This window comes from Halichoerus grypus, chromosome 6 (assembly GCF_964656455.1).
Source record: "Halichoerus grypus chromosome 6, mHalGry1.hap1.1, whole genome shotgun sequence".
NCBI lineage: Eukaryota > Metazoa > Chordata > Mammalia > Carnivora > Phocidae > Halichoerus > Halichoerus grypus.
This window is the reverse complement of record NC_135717.1, coordinates 61,150,055-61,164,869: the sequence shown is the minus strand read 5'-3', so window position 1 is coordinate 61,164,869 and position 14,815 is coordinate 61,150,055. Positions and strand designations below refer to the sequence as shown.

The window sequence follows — 14,815 nt, the reverse complement described above, 5'->3', positions numbered from 1 at the left end:
AATAGATTCAATACAATTTTAAATTAAGGAGTGATGGCTTTGTAAATAGACAACAACAGGGTACCATATGATCTAAAAATAAACTAGCAGCCCCAATCAAACTGATAGTAAAGGTCATAAAGTGACTTAAGTTCACCCTTCTCTGACTTCCTCAGTTTCAACCCTCTTATCTTTATTCCATTCTCAATATTCTTTTGAAGGAGACCTTGTCGGGGATCTCAAGTGATTCTAGGCTCAAACTTGGAGTTAGGCCAAAGGGGGCCGACCCCAGCTCCACTGTTACTAGCTTGAGAGTGATAAACCATGTAAGGCTCGGCGTCCTGATATTTAAAATGTGGGTAATGGGCAGAGTGCTCAGAGGATTAAGTAAAATTACGTGTGTCGAGTCCCTGGCACAGAGCTCCACATCTGCTCACAGAACGGCAGCCATGATGGGACCGTGTGAGTCCGCTGGTTTAGCAGTAACATCAGTGATAGACAGAGATTTTCTCCAGCAGGGGCATGCGACGGGCATGCGATAAATGTTTACTGAATGAATGACTGAATTAATTAAACAAGGATCCTTCCACTTCATTTAAAAGCTACTATTAAATCAATATGGCATTCATTTTATATTCCAGTGACACTGGAGCTTGATTGTTTTGAAGAAAACCTGTGAGAGGAAATGCTCTTTTCTACTTGACCTCAGAGAGGATGAGTGAGTAGTTCTGGTCTTCTACAAAAACTGCCAAGAACTGCTGGTGAGGTTCTCCCATAAATGTGGAAAGCTAAAATGTAATCAAGAGAGTGCAACTATTTAAAAAAAAAAAGAGAGAGAGAGAGAGAGAGAGTGCAACTATTTTGATAGAACAAACAGTGGCTGCTGAATTCCAACATGAAGAATTATGAGTTATCTCCCTTTTTTCCTCCAGTAGGGTTTTTCTGGGTCTTTACAATAAGTGAGTCTCTCTCCCTTCGTGTGGGAAGAACATCAGGTGAATTTTTTAAAATGTAAACAATAAATATGTTTAAAATAAATTTGCTTTCTCGAAAAGGATGATGCATCACCCAACAGCAGACATAGTTTCTGACTCTTCTCAAAGTTGCTTTTATATGTGAATGTTGAGAGTTTTACAGAGATATTTCAAGCCCTCGGCATGCAGTCCCCTCATTGGCACAGTTTGGGAAGAAAGGTATCTGTAAAGATGTCAAAAGAAGGAAGCCGTAAGGCCAACGGATAGATTATATAGTGCAACTTATCAGAATATGAGAGAGAGACACACACACACACACACAGAGGGAACGCAAACATTGGCAGCAAACCTGTCTCAGGACTGACTCCTTGGAATTCTGGACACCACTTGGGTCAAATTCACTTCATGGTTTAAGGATAGCCTCTTTTCTGAAGCTACTGTGCTTCGAACAGTTTTGGAGCATTGGTTGGAAGTAAACTATAATCTGTTCCAACTCACTTGTATTTTTTGAACTTCACCTCAGCCAGCCCTTCAGACGAATTCTACCTAACCCGCTGTTGGTGGCAGAGCTTTGATAAAAGTTGATGATCTCCAAGAGAAACAAGAGGCCTCTGCTTCCGGCCACTTTTCTGGAAAGGCAGAGTCGTCGGGCAAACATTCACAGCGGCCATTGGGACCACAAGGCCGTGAGCGCCCAGCACTTCACAAGAGCAGAGAGGAGCTGCTCTGGAAACGTTTTCTTTTCCTGACTTCTTTTTCTACTTAGATTTGTTCCCTGCATATTTGCAGCAAAGAAACTTTCAAGATGGACAAAGACACATATTCTCCTACAACCAAAAGGAAAAAGTGAGGGGTTGTCTGACCCCACACAAAGCACTGATTTGCCATGGCTACAGCCCAGCCACCCGTGTTGCTCTTGGGGACATGGGAGAAATCAGAACAATCTAGGGGCGGGCCCTGCCCACAACAGGGACATTGCACGTGGGACAGGGAGGGAGTGGAAATTTAATAGGGGAGAGTACTACCTTCTAATCATGCCACTTCTGTCCCCCTAATGGGTGTGTTTTCTGAGCTTTGGTAACTAGCTGTGGACAGATTAAAAAAAAAAAACAAACTCTGTGAGTGAGTTTTGAAGGATTTAACACGTGTGTGTGTGTGTAGTGTACATGCTAAAATGCGTAACTTTAAGGTATAGAGTCAGAGATTACACCTTAAGTTAGGAAAAAACAATTCAGATGTACATGGTATTTCCACCTCAGAAAACCCTTATAATTACGGGGAGAACAGTCATGCACAGTCCCCAGAGACTATCTGGCAGACTACCTAGGAAGATTACAAAAAATTTTTCTTTTCCCTTTTGGGAAAGTACAGGAAGAGAAAAGTGAAGAGTAAATCTGAGTTAACAACATAATCTACCTTTCCGGGTTACGCATGTTGACCTGAATGAAATACTGTTTCTATTCTTTGCTTTAAAATGTTTTTACAGCTAAAAACCTAAAAAAATCAGAGCTCCCTGTGCCGGTTTCTGTTAAAATGTATGTAGGTTACTATTTTTCAAGAAAAACATAAAGGCTGCATAAGCTTACTTTAGTTACATGATTCTATTTGTGTCTCTGACTTCAATGATAGAAAATGGCAGAAATATGTTCCTTATTCCACCCAGGCTTGAGCTTGCCTTGTTAGAGCTGAGGAAATTCCCCCCTAATTAATGTCAAATGATCAACTTCAATTAGTTTTGATAAATAATGCTGTATAATCAAATTACCACCAAGTCATCTGGCAATGCTGCAAAATCATCTAAAATGTGAAACTATTTGTTTTTAATGTAGCCTATAAAACATTTCAAGGTCCACCACAGACCAGGATGATATTTGAATCAGCCATGAAAGACAAGAATTTCTACGTCTAAAATATAGAGATCATTTAAATTCATAAGACAAACGTTGACACCAATAGATACATGGGCAAAGTATATTAACCACAATTCACATATAAGAGGAAAGACAAATTCGCAAACATCTGAGAAATCTATCTGTCCTTACTTGTAATCAAAGAAATAGACATTAGAGCACTCCCTCCGCGGCTGTCACTTTCATACCTGCTCAAGTGTCAGTTCTTTAAAGTAACAACATCCAGTGTTACTAAGGTGAAAGCAAGACTGGTTCTCTTCTCCACTGCTAGAAAGACTATACACCATTGCAACCCCTCCAGAAAGCAATATGGCTGGGCACAGGAAGAATCCTAAAGATTTTTTCTTCCCTGGAAACTGAATAATAAAGGACTAAAGGTAGGTGCGTGGTAGCATTCACTGTTCCAGTGACTGAAAGCACATAGTGGGAAGGCAACCGGCACCTTCCTGTCTCTGCCACCCGGAGACATGCCTCAGTTTCTAAGTCTGTAAAATGAGATTATTAAAATCTACCTGCTAGGGCTTCTGGATAAGGCTTAAGTGAAATCATGTACACTTTTTTTTTTAAAAGACTGTATTTATTTATTTGAGAGAGAGAGCGAAAGAGCACAGAGGGGAGAGGGAGAAGGAGACTCCCTGCTGAGCAGAGAGCCCAAGAGACAGGGCTCGATGGGGCTTGATCCCAGGACCCTGGGATCATGACCTGAGCCGAAGGCAGACGCTTAACCAACTGAGCCACCCAGGCGCTCCATGAAATCATATACACTTTTAAAGTGTCTACTGTAGTTCCTGGCACAGAGGAAGTGCTTAATAAGCAGACTTAATAAGGAGACTTCATTATCATTATCAATTACAGTGCAAAACATAAAATTGAAACAAATTAATTTTTCACTTTCAGATACATGGTTTAATATATTGCAGTAAATCAGTAAAACAATTTGCACAGCCATCTTCTTAGTACGAAGTCTATTGAAATCATGAGATGTTTATACAATAATATGTTAAAGTATAAAATAATATGCTTTCTTTTACTGAAACTATTACTCAAAATAAAAATAAAAATTACTCAAAAATAAAAACAGTTGTACAAGGGTGGGGGGGTTGTGGTCCATTAAGCATTATTTTAATGTTTTTATACTTCTAGCTATAAAATTAAATAACGTACTAAAATTAGGCCACACGAGAATAATTCCATACTTTAACGTGCGGTCAGCGTACTTAAAAAAACCAAATAAATGCACTGTGTAGTGAAGAAAAAAGACTAAGTTACTTTCCTCATTTACATCTACTTAATACAAAATATTTCTACATTAAAAGACACTCCACTTCTATCAAACTAGCCCTTTCAAAGTTGACGCATTCTGGCATAGGTACATACAGACTATTCAGAAAAAGCAAAGAGAAAATCTTGGAGTTGCTTTGACCAGACATGGAGGCATAAAACATTTTTTGGAGCTAGAATATAACTTCTTAGTCTAATTGGCCTTTTCCTTCTTAGTTTTACTAACAACCCAAGGCATGAGAATAATGATACAATTCTTTTAAGGAAATATTCTGAGATTTTTACTAGCTAACTAATCATTCCTCCTGGATTTCAGTTTCCTGACCTATAAAAAGGAGCTGATCATATCCATAACTCAGAATTACTTGGGAAATAAATGAAACATGCAAAGCACTTAGTTCAGTGCTTGGCACTCAGAAAATAACTTTTCCTTTTCTTCCACAATCCCACCGATTCATTTTCTGAGAAAGGCTAACATACCCTATCTAACTCCTTCCATGTGAGAAGAATAAATGAAATAAATATGCAACACCAAAATGCTTTGAAAAATAAAGAAGCACTCTAAAGACACAGAGTATTGTTACAAAAGCAAAAACAAAAACAGAGTGTTAGGGGAAACAAACACGTGTCTAAAGACACTTTGAACTACAGCAAAGTTTTTAATAATTACTGAAAATAAAATAACTTAAGAGTTAAACAGTTCTCTATGATAAGCTCTAATTGCCATTGATAAAAAGCTATTTAGATATTAATTTAGCCACTCCTCTCATTCCCTCTTTCATATTTTCAATGCATGATTTTACTTTTGGTTTCATTTTGTTCATGTCTACTTTCTCTGGTTCATTACATCGATTTCAGTTGGCTTTATTCCTGCTGCCTCTCTCATTTCCTCCAATTTAAGAGAAAGATAAATAAGAAAGCAGTGACAAGCCATACTGCAGCTTGAGGCAAATGTCAGTAATACTGTTTTTTATTTAAAATTTTGATTATGTAGTCATCATTAATTTTTTGGTGTTAACTTTGATTTTTAAAAATATTACACTAAAATATTTCTCTTGATTACTGAGTTTTTTGGCACCCTCTTTAATCTTATGCACAAGGCAAATACCTTATTCACCTCACCCTAGTCCCAGCCCTGTACAAAAGAGGAGGAGATCACAAAGCTAGAAGGATTCCTTTTTTTTTTTTTAATTTAAATTTTAGGTAGTTAACATATAGTGCAATATTCATTTCTGGAGTAGAATTCAGCGATTCATCACTTACATACAACACCCAAGTGCCCTCCTTAATACACATCCCCCATCGGGGTGCCTGGGTGGCTCAGTCGGTTAAGTGTCTGCCTTCGGCTCAGGTCATGATCCCAGGGTCCTGGGATCGAGCCCCGCATCGGGCTCCCTGCTCAGTGGGAAGCCTGCTTCTCCCTCTTCCACTCCCTCTGCTTGTGTTCCCTCTCTCGCTGTGTCTCCCTCTGTCAAATAAATAAAATCTTTAAAAAAAAAAAAAAAGTTAAAAAAAAAAAAACACATCCCCCATCTAGCCCATCCCCCACCCATCTCCCTCCTTCACCCCTCAGTTTGTTCTCTATCATTAAGAGTCTCTTATGGCTTGTTTCCCTCTCTCCTTTTTCTTTTCCCCCTTCCCTTATGTTCATCTGTTTTCTGCCTTAAATTTCACATATGAGTGAGATCATGTGGTATTTGTTTTTCCTGACTGACTTCTTTCACTTAGCATAACACACTCTAGCTCTTTCTATGTTGTTGCAAATGGAAAGATTTCTCCTTTTTTGATGGCTGAGTAATATTCCATTTTATATATATATACATATATATATATACATATATATATATATATCTCACATCTAGAAGTATTCCTAATAGAGGTGATGGGAGGGAAGTGACCACAAAGGGTGTATGCACACGTGACTCTAATTTGATTCTTCTACTTACATGAAGAAACTTACGTGTGACCATCCCACTTTCTATCTTGCCAAAGGGGAAAAAAGGAGGAAGAGAATAAAGATGGCTGGAATGCCTGTAACACACATTGCCTTTCTGGAGAAATTACTCCGACATCCTGGATTGGGTGTCACGTCTGAATGTCACAATGAACTGTCAGGACGGAGAAGGCTGGAAAGCAGCTCTGCGCCAGTGGATAGTTGGGTTTCCAAACTCTGATTTGGGGGACAGGATAGAAACAATGGAGGCAGACCAAGCTGAAATGTGAGCCAACAGTGCAGGCTGAAATGTCTGGGTAAAACCGCCTCCTTCTGATCCAGAGGGCTGCACGCTGACACTTTCCTCCTTCAGAGGGCACAGTGAGTCACGTGGTTCTACGCAGGCCAGGCTGGCCCAGCCTGGAATCTTTTTAACAAGGGACCCAGCCTCTCATTCCACAGTTAGAGATAAGGCCCCAGGCGCAAAGAGGGAATGTTGAAAACGAGACACCATGAGTGAAGATGCTTCGTAGACTGTAAATAAGTGTGATCCGTGTAAAAAGCACTACTGTCACTGACGTAAGCCACGTGGAATGTCCAGTGACTAATAACAGCCATTTTCTTTGTACACTTCAACCCGGCCAGATTCGGAGCACTGTGGGACACAGTCAGGTTACAAGGGGGACCTCAAGGCAACGAATCTTTCCATTTCTAACCACTTGCCACCTTCCTCCAGGCTCAGCTGCAGGAATCTCAGCTCTAACATGGGGTGGGGCGGGGGGGGGGGTTGGAGAAGGAAACGGAGAGGAGAAAACAACTTGAAATGTGTGTTCTTGCTAAGACAGTGAAGACTTACTTTCCGAGAGAAGCCGCTTGGCATTGGTGCGCACAACCTTGGTGAAACCGGCTTCACCTGTGGGGTTGAGGCTGGCCGGTGCTAGGTCACAGGTGAACACAGTTTAGCGAAATCCTCACTGCTACTTGTCAGCACTGTCACAGGACATCTCCAGGTCTCAGCACCCTTACCTGTAAAGTGCGGAGAGTCATAGGCACTGCCCCACAGTGTTGCCTCGAAGATGGAACGAGTCCCTACTTACCAAGTACTTGGCACAGTGCTAGGTACACAGTAAGTGCTCATAACGCTCAGCTATCAGTACCATTCAGACTCACCGCTTTGGTGAATAGCAGTTGAGTACTCGTTTTCATAACCAGTTTACAAAAATCTTTAAATCCTCAAACGCTGGTTAGCCCCAGCCCTACTCATCAAAGATGCTGTCCTTTCTCCTCTGATACTCCTTCCCACCTCACTCCAGCATTTTCCAGGCCACCAGGCTGAGGACACGAACAGCTCAAAGTAGCCAATATGAAAATCCAAGCAAAAGAGAGAAAGACTACCTTCAATTCTTGCTCATTGCCTCAAGACCTCAGCAGGTGAGAGGTGTAGCTTAGATCGGTCATCATGGCCGTGAGTGACGGGTGTGTCTGGGCGTCTACGCTACAGCAAATTCAGGAGGCATGACGGGCCTGAGGCTGTTGAGTGTCCAGTGCTAATAAAAGTCACACCCTGCAGCTTCTGAGGAGGGAAAAAACCTGTCCCAGACCATGGCTGGCTGCCTGGGCCAGTGAGTCAAGCAAGAGTGGAAGAGAGGGAAGAGGAGAAACATGGGGACTGATCACCATGGGGGGACATCCCTTGTCCTGCCTTCATCTTTGTAAAGAGAGGCTTCACTTACTTTCATAACATCCACCAGCGGGAAGGCTTTGTCCTGTGGAAAGGCCTGCCTCCCACTTGTGTCTTTGGCTCTGTTGCCTGGACTGTCCCTGGTTTCTTGTGAGGCACCCACTCGTCTGTCTGCCGCTGAGAGATGTGTTGCACCCACCTCCTGCCCAACGGAGCGGAGAAGCAATGTGAATTCCAGGGTAAATACCAATTAGAGCTCATCCTGTCTACTGCTGACCTTAAAGTGACAGGTGTGGTGGCAGGAGCCCGAGGACAAGACTCACAAGGTGCCCCACTCTCTCCTTGTGGCCTTCACTTAACCTCTCTAGACATCAGTTTCCTCAGCTATAAATGCAGATAATAAGTTGTTGGAAGAAACTAGCCATAATTTTGTCAGCTCTAAAGTCCAACAAAAGTGGAAGGCGTTGTGTTGTGATTCCTGTCACAGCTCCGGGACTTGAGGGAAGCTCACTCAACAAAGCTCTTGTCTGGTCCGGTCTGGCACCTCGAGGCCAGTCTCAGCCAGCCGGTGACAGACCCAGCAGCTTTCTGGGTCCTGTCCTAGCATTGCATCATTTGGGGCAGGGCAGGGTGAGGCTGAGCGAGCAGAATCCAAAAACAGCTTCCAGACTTTTACTGCCAGGAGGACGTAGAGCCGTGTGTGGGGTTTCAGAGAGACAAGTTGGTACGTGGCTTTGATCTTTATCAGGCGAAAAAGTTTCACACAAAATACAAAAAGGGCAGATTTGTGTGTGTGTGTGTGTGTGAAGGGGGTGGGTGAGAGAGGGAGCGAGATCCCAACACTGTCACTAGCAAAGAACGATTTCCAAATGCCTGTCCCAGCCTTGTGAAACCCTTCTTGGTCGAGATGAAAGAGTTCCTAAGACAATCAGAGAAATACTCCCACTAACAGATTTCCAGATGCCTTCCTGTGCTCCAAGGGACAGGAGGCCTTTGTATCTGCCCACATTCCCACCACTGCCTGCCTCCACCCACCACAGCAGAAAGAAAAGTGGAATAGGGCACACATTACTCCATGTGGGCTCTAGGCCTGGTTACAAACCAGGCGGCTCAAGCTGAATCTCCCTTTAGAGAAGGCCGATCCCACTCATCTTCATGTAGTTCTGGGTCTTTTAACATTTACACAACACCTGCTGGGTGCAGGAATTGCAACAAATAAAACCCATACCTGTCCAAACGCCCACTGCCGCCACCCCCACCCGTCTTGCTGCCCATGCCTTCACCATCCCCTCCTCCTGGGCCACTGACTATAGTTTGCTTTCCCACACAGGTGACCAGGGTGCTGGATGGTGGGAGCACTGACCTCTTGCCCTGAACACCAAATTGGGTCGCCCCAGCTCTGAGACCCACTTAACCATTTGCTGCCAGAGTGTGGAACCAATGCTAATCTTACAGGAAACTCATTTGGTCAGCAAAAGAGTTGATCTTGCCTCTGGAGTGCCTTGCGGGAACTGCCTACAATTCTCATAGCTACAGTCCAAGCATCCGACTCAGAGGTGGTATTTCTTTTTGTCTTTTCAATGGACAGTTAACATTCACCGAACTCATTCACCACCATAGTCTGATAACTGACACTTCAGCTTCCAGAGCACAGAGTTTCTTTTAATTGGGCCTTCCTGATGGATCTGTATTTTTAACTGAAATATAATGGGTACTAATTTAACTGCTGTGGGTGTTTTAAATAAATCCTTATTTCGCATTTTGAATTTTCCTCCTGATGCACTTTAAATGGAAACGTATCAAGTAAATGGACATTAATATTTTTAAATGATCGTCATAATCCCTGGAGAGTGGACAGCCAGCACCTCTCTGCGTGGAACAGCTGCTTGTTGGCACAAAACTCCAACAGAAGTGGGCAAGAAATAATTCGGCAGCTCCTCTTGGCCCACGATGTTGCCTTAGTAAGAGCGACCAGATTCGCGTGCAGAAAGCAGGGCCTTCTCAAGGAGCCCACGGGCAGTGTGTCCTCCCTAAAGGGCTCTTAGCCTCCGCTGCTTTCCCAGGATGAGCTCAGCTGAGCCTCCTCCTGCGTCTCGGGTGCCTGGGCTCCGCAAAGCCTCCTCCAGGGAGCGACGGGGGACTTCCTCTCGGCTCCGAAAAAGCCCTGGGACAGCGTGGGGGGAGTCTGGGCCTGTGCTACTGCAGCCTGCGGATCGGGAGGCCGGAGCCCGTGCCCGGGCCCTTTCCAGGTGACTCTCAGCGCCCGCCCGCCCGCGAGCCTCGGGCGAGGAAGGCCTAGTCACTGGGCGCGGCCTGCGCGGTGCTGGGCGCCCAGGCGTCCCGCCGCCCCTCGGCTCTCAGCTTTTGGGGCGCGTGGCGAGAAAGCGCAGCGAATGGCACCAGCCCACGACCCCCCACCTCAGCCTCCAACCCCGGGAGAGCGCACCGAGGTCCTGAGCAGCTGTCTCCTCGGAACTGGCGTCCTTCTCTGCTCCGGGAGGGGGGGGGGGGGACATAGGGAGCAGCCCTGGGGGAAGTAGAAGGCTGGCGGAGTGGTGGGGCAGAGGGACCCCAACATGGAGGGGCACCGGCTAGGCCAGACCTGCGGACCGGAGCGCCCCGGCCGCAGTGGAGCCCCTAGGGCTGCTTGCCCGGGCGCGGCGGGGAAGAAACCTTCTGCGACCCGGAGGCCTCACCCCCGGCCGGGCCGCCACAGGTGCCTTCGGATCAAAGACGGGGTGAATCCCACCCCCTCCAGGGGCCACCCCTCTGTGCCGAGCTCCTCAGACGATTGCTTTAGTAACAGGGGGTCTGGAACGAATAGAGGCGGGGTCCCCTGGTGGCGGGGAGAGACCTAGGGGACACGAGGCGGCCAGGGGCTAAAGGCTACCGATGAAAAGCCGAAGGGCGTCAGCTCGAATCTCTCAGAGGGTGATTTTAACTCGCGGAGAGGCGCAGCATATGGTTTCCATGTTGGGCGGCGGATACAAAGAACTGCTTGGAGCCAAGGGAATCTCTTGACATCGAAACCCAGCAATCCCGATTTAGAGGGGCCTGAGTGGCAGCGGGCTGGATTTTTGGTTGAGTTGCAATTAAAAGGAGATAATTATGCCGACCCTCTCAGCTTATTAATATTTATAGCTGGGAGCGACAGGACTTCGCTCCCTGGGGGCGGACTTTTCAGGCCCAGGAGCGGAGCCCCGGTGTCTCCGAGCCTGGGGCTTCACCAGTGACCCGGGAGGAGAAAGTTTAGTGGGTAAAATGGGAATCGTCCGCCTTTTGCGTTTCTGCTAATTACGTGAGCGGTGAAAGGCCGGGACGCTGGTGAGCCCTGCGGGAACGGCCGCGGTGCGTGCGCCCCGAAGGCGGCTGAGCGGGGCCGAGCACCTCTCAGGGCCGCCCGCCCGGCCCGGGGCGGCTAGCGTTTCGGAAGCCCCGTTATCGTCTCTTTATTAATTACCCAAATATTGCCTTCCTGCAATATGTTTCGAGCTGCCGGGACAGACGGCGTGTTAGGAAATGTTCCAATAATTAGGACTCGGGGTAGATGCCGTTTATGCTCCCTACCTCCCCTTTGAGAGCCTGCTGGGCAGGGGCGCGGGGTTAAATGCAGGGCCCTCGCTTCGGGGAGGTTCTGCAAAAGCGCGCGCGTCGGACCTCCAACTCTCTGCATGCGAGGGTCCCAGCTGGGTCCGAGGGCGTCGGCGAAGCCGGGGACCGGCGGGAGGCCCTCTCAGCGTCCCGCGTCGCGTCCCCGGCCGGGGGGGCCTCGCGGGAGCGGCGGGGAAGAAGGGGCCGCGCGGGCCGGCCCGGTACCGGCCTCCACCCCGGGCGGCGCCCCCGACCTCGGGGCTCCCAGCGGCCGGCTCCCGGCCCCCCGGCATCGCTTACCGAGGGTTTGCCACGTGTATACGCCGTTGTCTGATTCCTGCTTTCCCGCACGGGTGCTGGGGGCGGAGGGAAGCGCGTCCCTCCGCTCCCCCCGCGTCCCGGGCGTAGGGGCGGCTGCGGAGCCGGTCGATTCTCGCGTCATAAACGCGGGGTTCGGCCGGGGCGCCGCCGCGGTTCCCATGGCAACGCGGCGCCTCGAGGCAGCCGGCGAGTCCCGGCGGCGGGAGGCTGCGCTGCGAATGGAGCTCTTCGCTGTGGCCGCCGCGGCAGCCAGCCTCTTCTTACTCCTGGTCTTCCTCATCTTCATCTCGGTCTACGTGGGCTCGGGGCCTCTCCACCAGCCTCTGCCCCAGAACTGTTAACTGAAGGAAGAGGAATTTGTCGTCGCATGGCGTGTTCCCGATGGAGCTGCGCGCCCCCAAGGATCCTGCTCCATCCTGTGGGTACCCTGCCTCTGGCACCCAGGCCCAGAGGTGGCGGCACCAGACATTGCTCCACGGTTGTGCAAGGCCCCTCCGAGCCGCTCCGAGGGCTGGTGAGCACTGACACCAATAAACGACGAGGAAGATTCCCTGTTTATGAAAAGGGGTATCGACAGGATTTAATTATGATGATTATGGATTATAGCATAAAGGCATATTTAACAAAGAGACAGTTCGCATTGGAAGCGAGTTTTCTTTACACATCTCTCTCTATGCCCACACTCGCACCTGAGAAGGAAACGTTTTTGTCAGGCACGAAATGATTTTTTCTATTTATCCATATAAAGAACGTGTGTCGTTCACGGATGGCGGAGTGAAACAGGGGGGAACGGTGGCACTAGGTAATTCACCATGAGCAATATGCTGCCTCAGAAATAAAAGCTCTACGGTTTATTCAGTCCACTGCCATGTATGTGTGTGTATAGCCCTTTTGAACGTGAGCCCAGCTTTAAAAACAATGTGGTGATGATGACAACCTTCAGTTTTATCAGGGGAAAGTCGATCTGATAGAAGGGTAATCTATTCCATGCTAATTTCCAGTAGATAAAACACTTGCTCTTTGTGGCTTGTTTACACTTATTGCTTGAAATAGATAATGTATACGGACATTTTCTTTTTCCTTTTCTTGACTTCCAGTAGTGTCTTGGGTAACTGCCATGTTATCCATTCCCCACCTCCTTATCCTGCTTGTTTCAATTTTTTAAAATATGCTTTTAAAATTTTAGAATAGTTTTAGGCTTGCGGAAAAGTGGCAGAGTTTTCCTATACTCGGCCCCCAGTTTCTCCTATTGTTAACATCTCACGTTAGTGTGGTATATTTGTCACAACTAATGAGCCAATACTGATATATTATTATTAACTAAATGCCGTATTTCATTTGGATTTTATTCATTTTTAAAATTTTCCTTTTTCTGTTCTTAGATCCCATCCAGGATATCACTTTACATTTAGTCCTCATGTCTCCTTAGGCAGTGATGGTTTCTCAGACTTGTTTCGGTGACCTTGAAAGTTTGAAGATTTGTTCAAATTGAGGTACAATTTACCTATAGTGAAAGCAGAGACCTCACATTATGGTTTTATGCGTTTCAACAATTGCATACACCTATTACAATCCACCTTTGCATAGTAAAAACATCAAATCTTCTATTGGAAATATTGTCACACAAATATTGCAGATGTATTTGTGTAGCTTCTCCCACATATGTACACAATTTACTAAAAATTTTCCCACAACCTTTCATCTCTAACTTAATACTTTAAAATTTTCAGTTCCAAAGCATGTTAAAGAGCTATTAGCCTAATGTTATTTTAATGTGTTGTTGATCATTTAGCTCACTAATCTTCTTTTGGACACAATTTAAGCTACTGATTGTTCCCTACTCGAGAACATTTTCTCTCTGTGGAGAGTATAGTCCAGGCATGCTCCTTAAGAAATCAGACAAATTGGGGGATGAGTCATTCTGGGAAGCTTACTGGGGTGGCTTAGCAATTTTAAAAACAGTTTCTTCATTTTGAAGCTCTTAATATTAAAGCAATAATTAATGCACTCACTCATGCACAGCTCTTGGGGGAGTTGTTTTTCAGCAATTTTGTCATAGATCACTGATTCTCCTAATTGTAAAAAAAATTGTTCCACGTTTTCTTAGGTCCTTGAGAATTTGACACATGATATAACCCCCAAAGGTATATTTTTAAGTGATGTTAGCAAATAGGAAAAAAGAAAGGTCTTACAACATCGGGAACATGGATTCTATAACCTAGAACTTTTAAATCAATGAGTAAAGTACTCAATTAATAGAATCTAATTTCCCCTCATTTCTGTGGTGTTTCATGCTAGCAGCCTCAGTGGATCACATTTTCATGGTTAGTAATACAGAGTAGCGGACATCAGAGAAAAATGTAAAATTTAAAGTCCTATTTCTCCTCTTTGTCATTCACCATTCATGCACAACTATTTTTAAGAAACCCACAAACTTGCCCGGTGGGGTGGAGAACTTCTGACCACATTCAGTTGAAGCTGATCATGTCCGAGGACACTTCTGTCAGTAATTCCAGGCCCTGCCTCTTGGAAGAAATTTTTGGCTAACATAGCTTTTTAAGGTCAGGCCATTTTGTGCCAACACAATTCACATTATCTTTCCCAGTCCACAAGTAAAAACCAAGCCAATGAGGGTAGAAGACTGTTCAAAAAGTGTGGGTAGCAGCAAGCAGATGCTTTTCATTCTTTTACCACAACAAAAGAAAATTTAAATATCTGTGTAATTATTTAAATACATTTTCCACACATTATTAAGAAAATCTCAATCCCTACTCAAGCCACATAATATGAACAAATATCATCCAGAAAGATAACTCTGAGGGGGAGAATATGAATTTTTTGAGGAGTAATGCCTTTCTAATGAAATCTACCTTTAATTATAGCTGAGAAAAGACAAAATGGTTAAAGAACTTAGCATGTGCATTTTAAATTATTTTCCTGAATTTAGATACGCCATGCCTATGGAAAAGGATGTCAGAAACAAAAATCTGTGTTTTTCGACGTGCTTCGCATCTTATTTTAGCCGTTGTCACTCACCGGCTGAGGGCTCAGCTGAGTAAAGCCTGACAGCGGTGTGTGCCTTGGTTCAGGGCACACACGTGTGTGGCCCTTGAATGTGGCCCCTGAAATTAGCCGGGACCATATC

General features: G+C 45.6%; 1 long non-coding RNA gene across 1 annotated transcript; it reads right to left on the bottom strand.

The window, feature by feature from the left end:
- Positions 1-831: 831 nt before the first annotated feature.
- Positions 832-12,579, bottom strand: LOC118535956 (uncharacterized). The gene is made up of 3 exons (XR_004917438.2): positions 11,650-12,579; positions 6,091-6,836; positions 832-1,176 (listed from the first exon to the last, which is right to left on the bottom strand). It is a non-coding gene; the product is annotated as an uncharacterized LOC118535956 (long non-coding RNA).
- Positions 12,580-14,815: the final 2,236 nt, after the last annotated feature.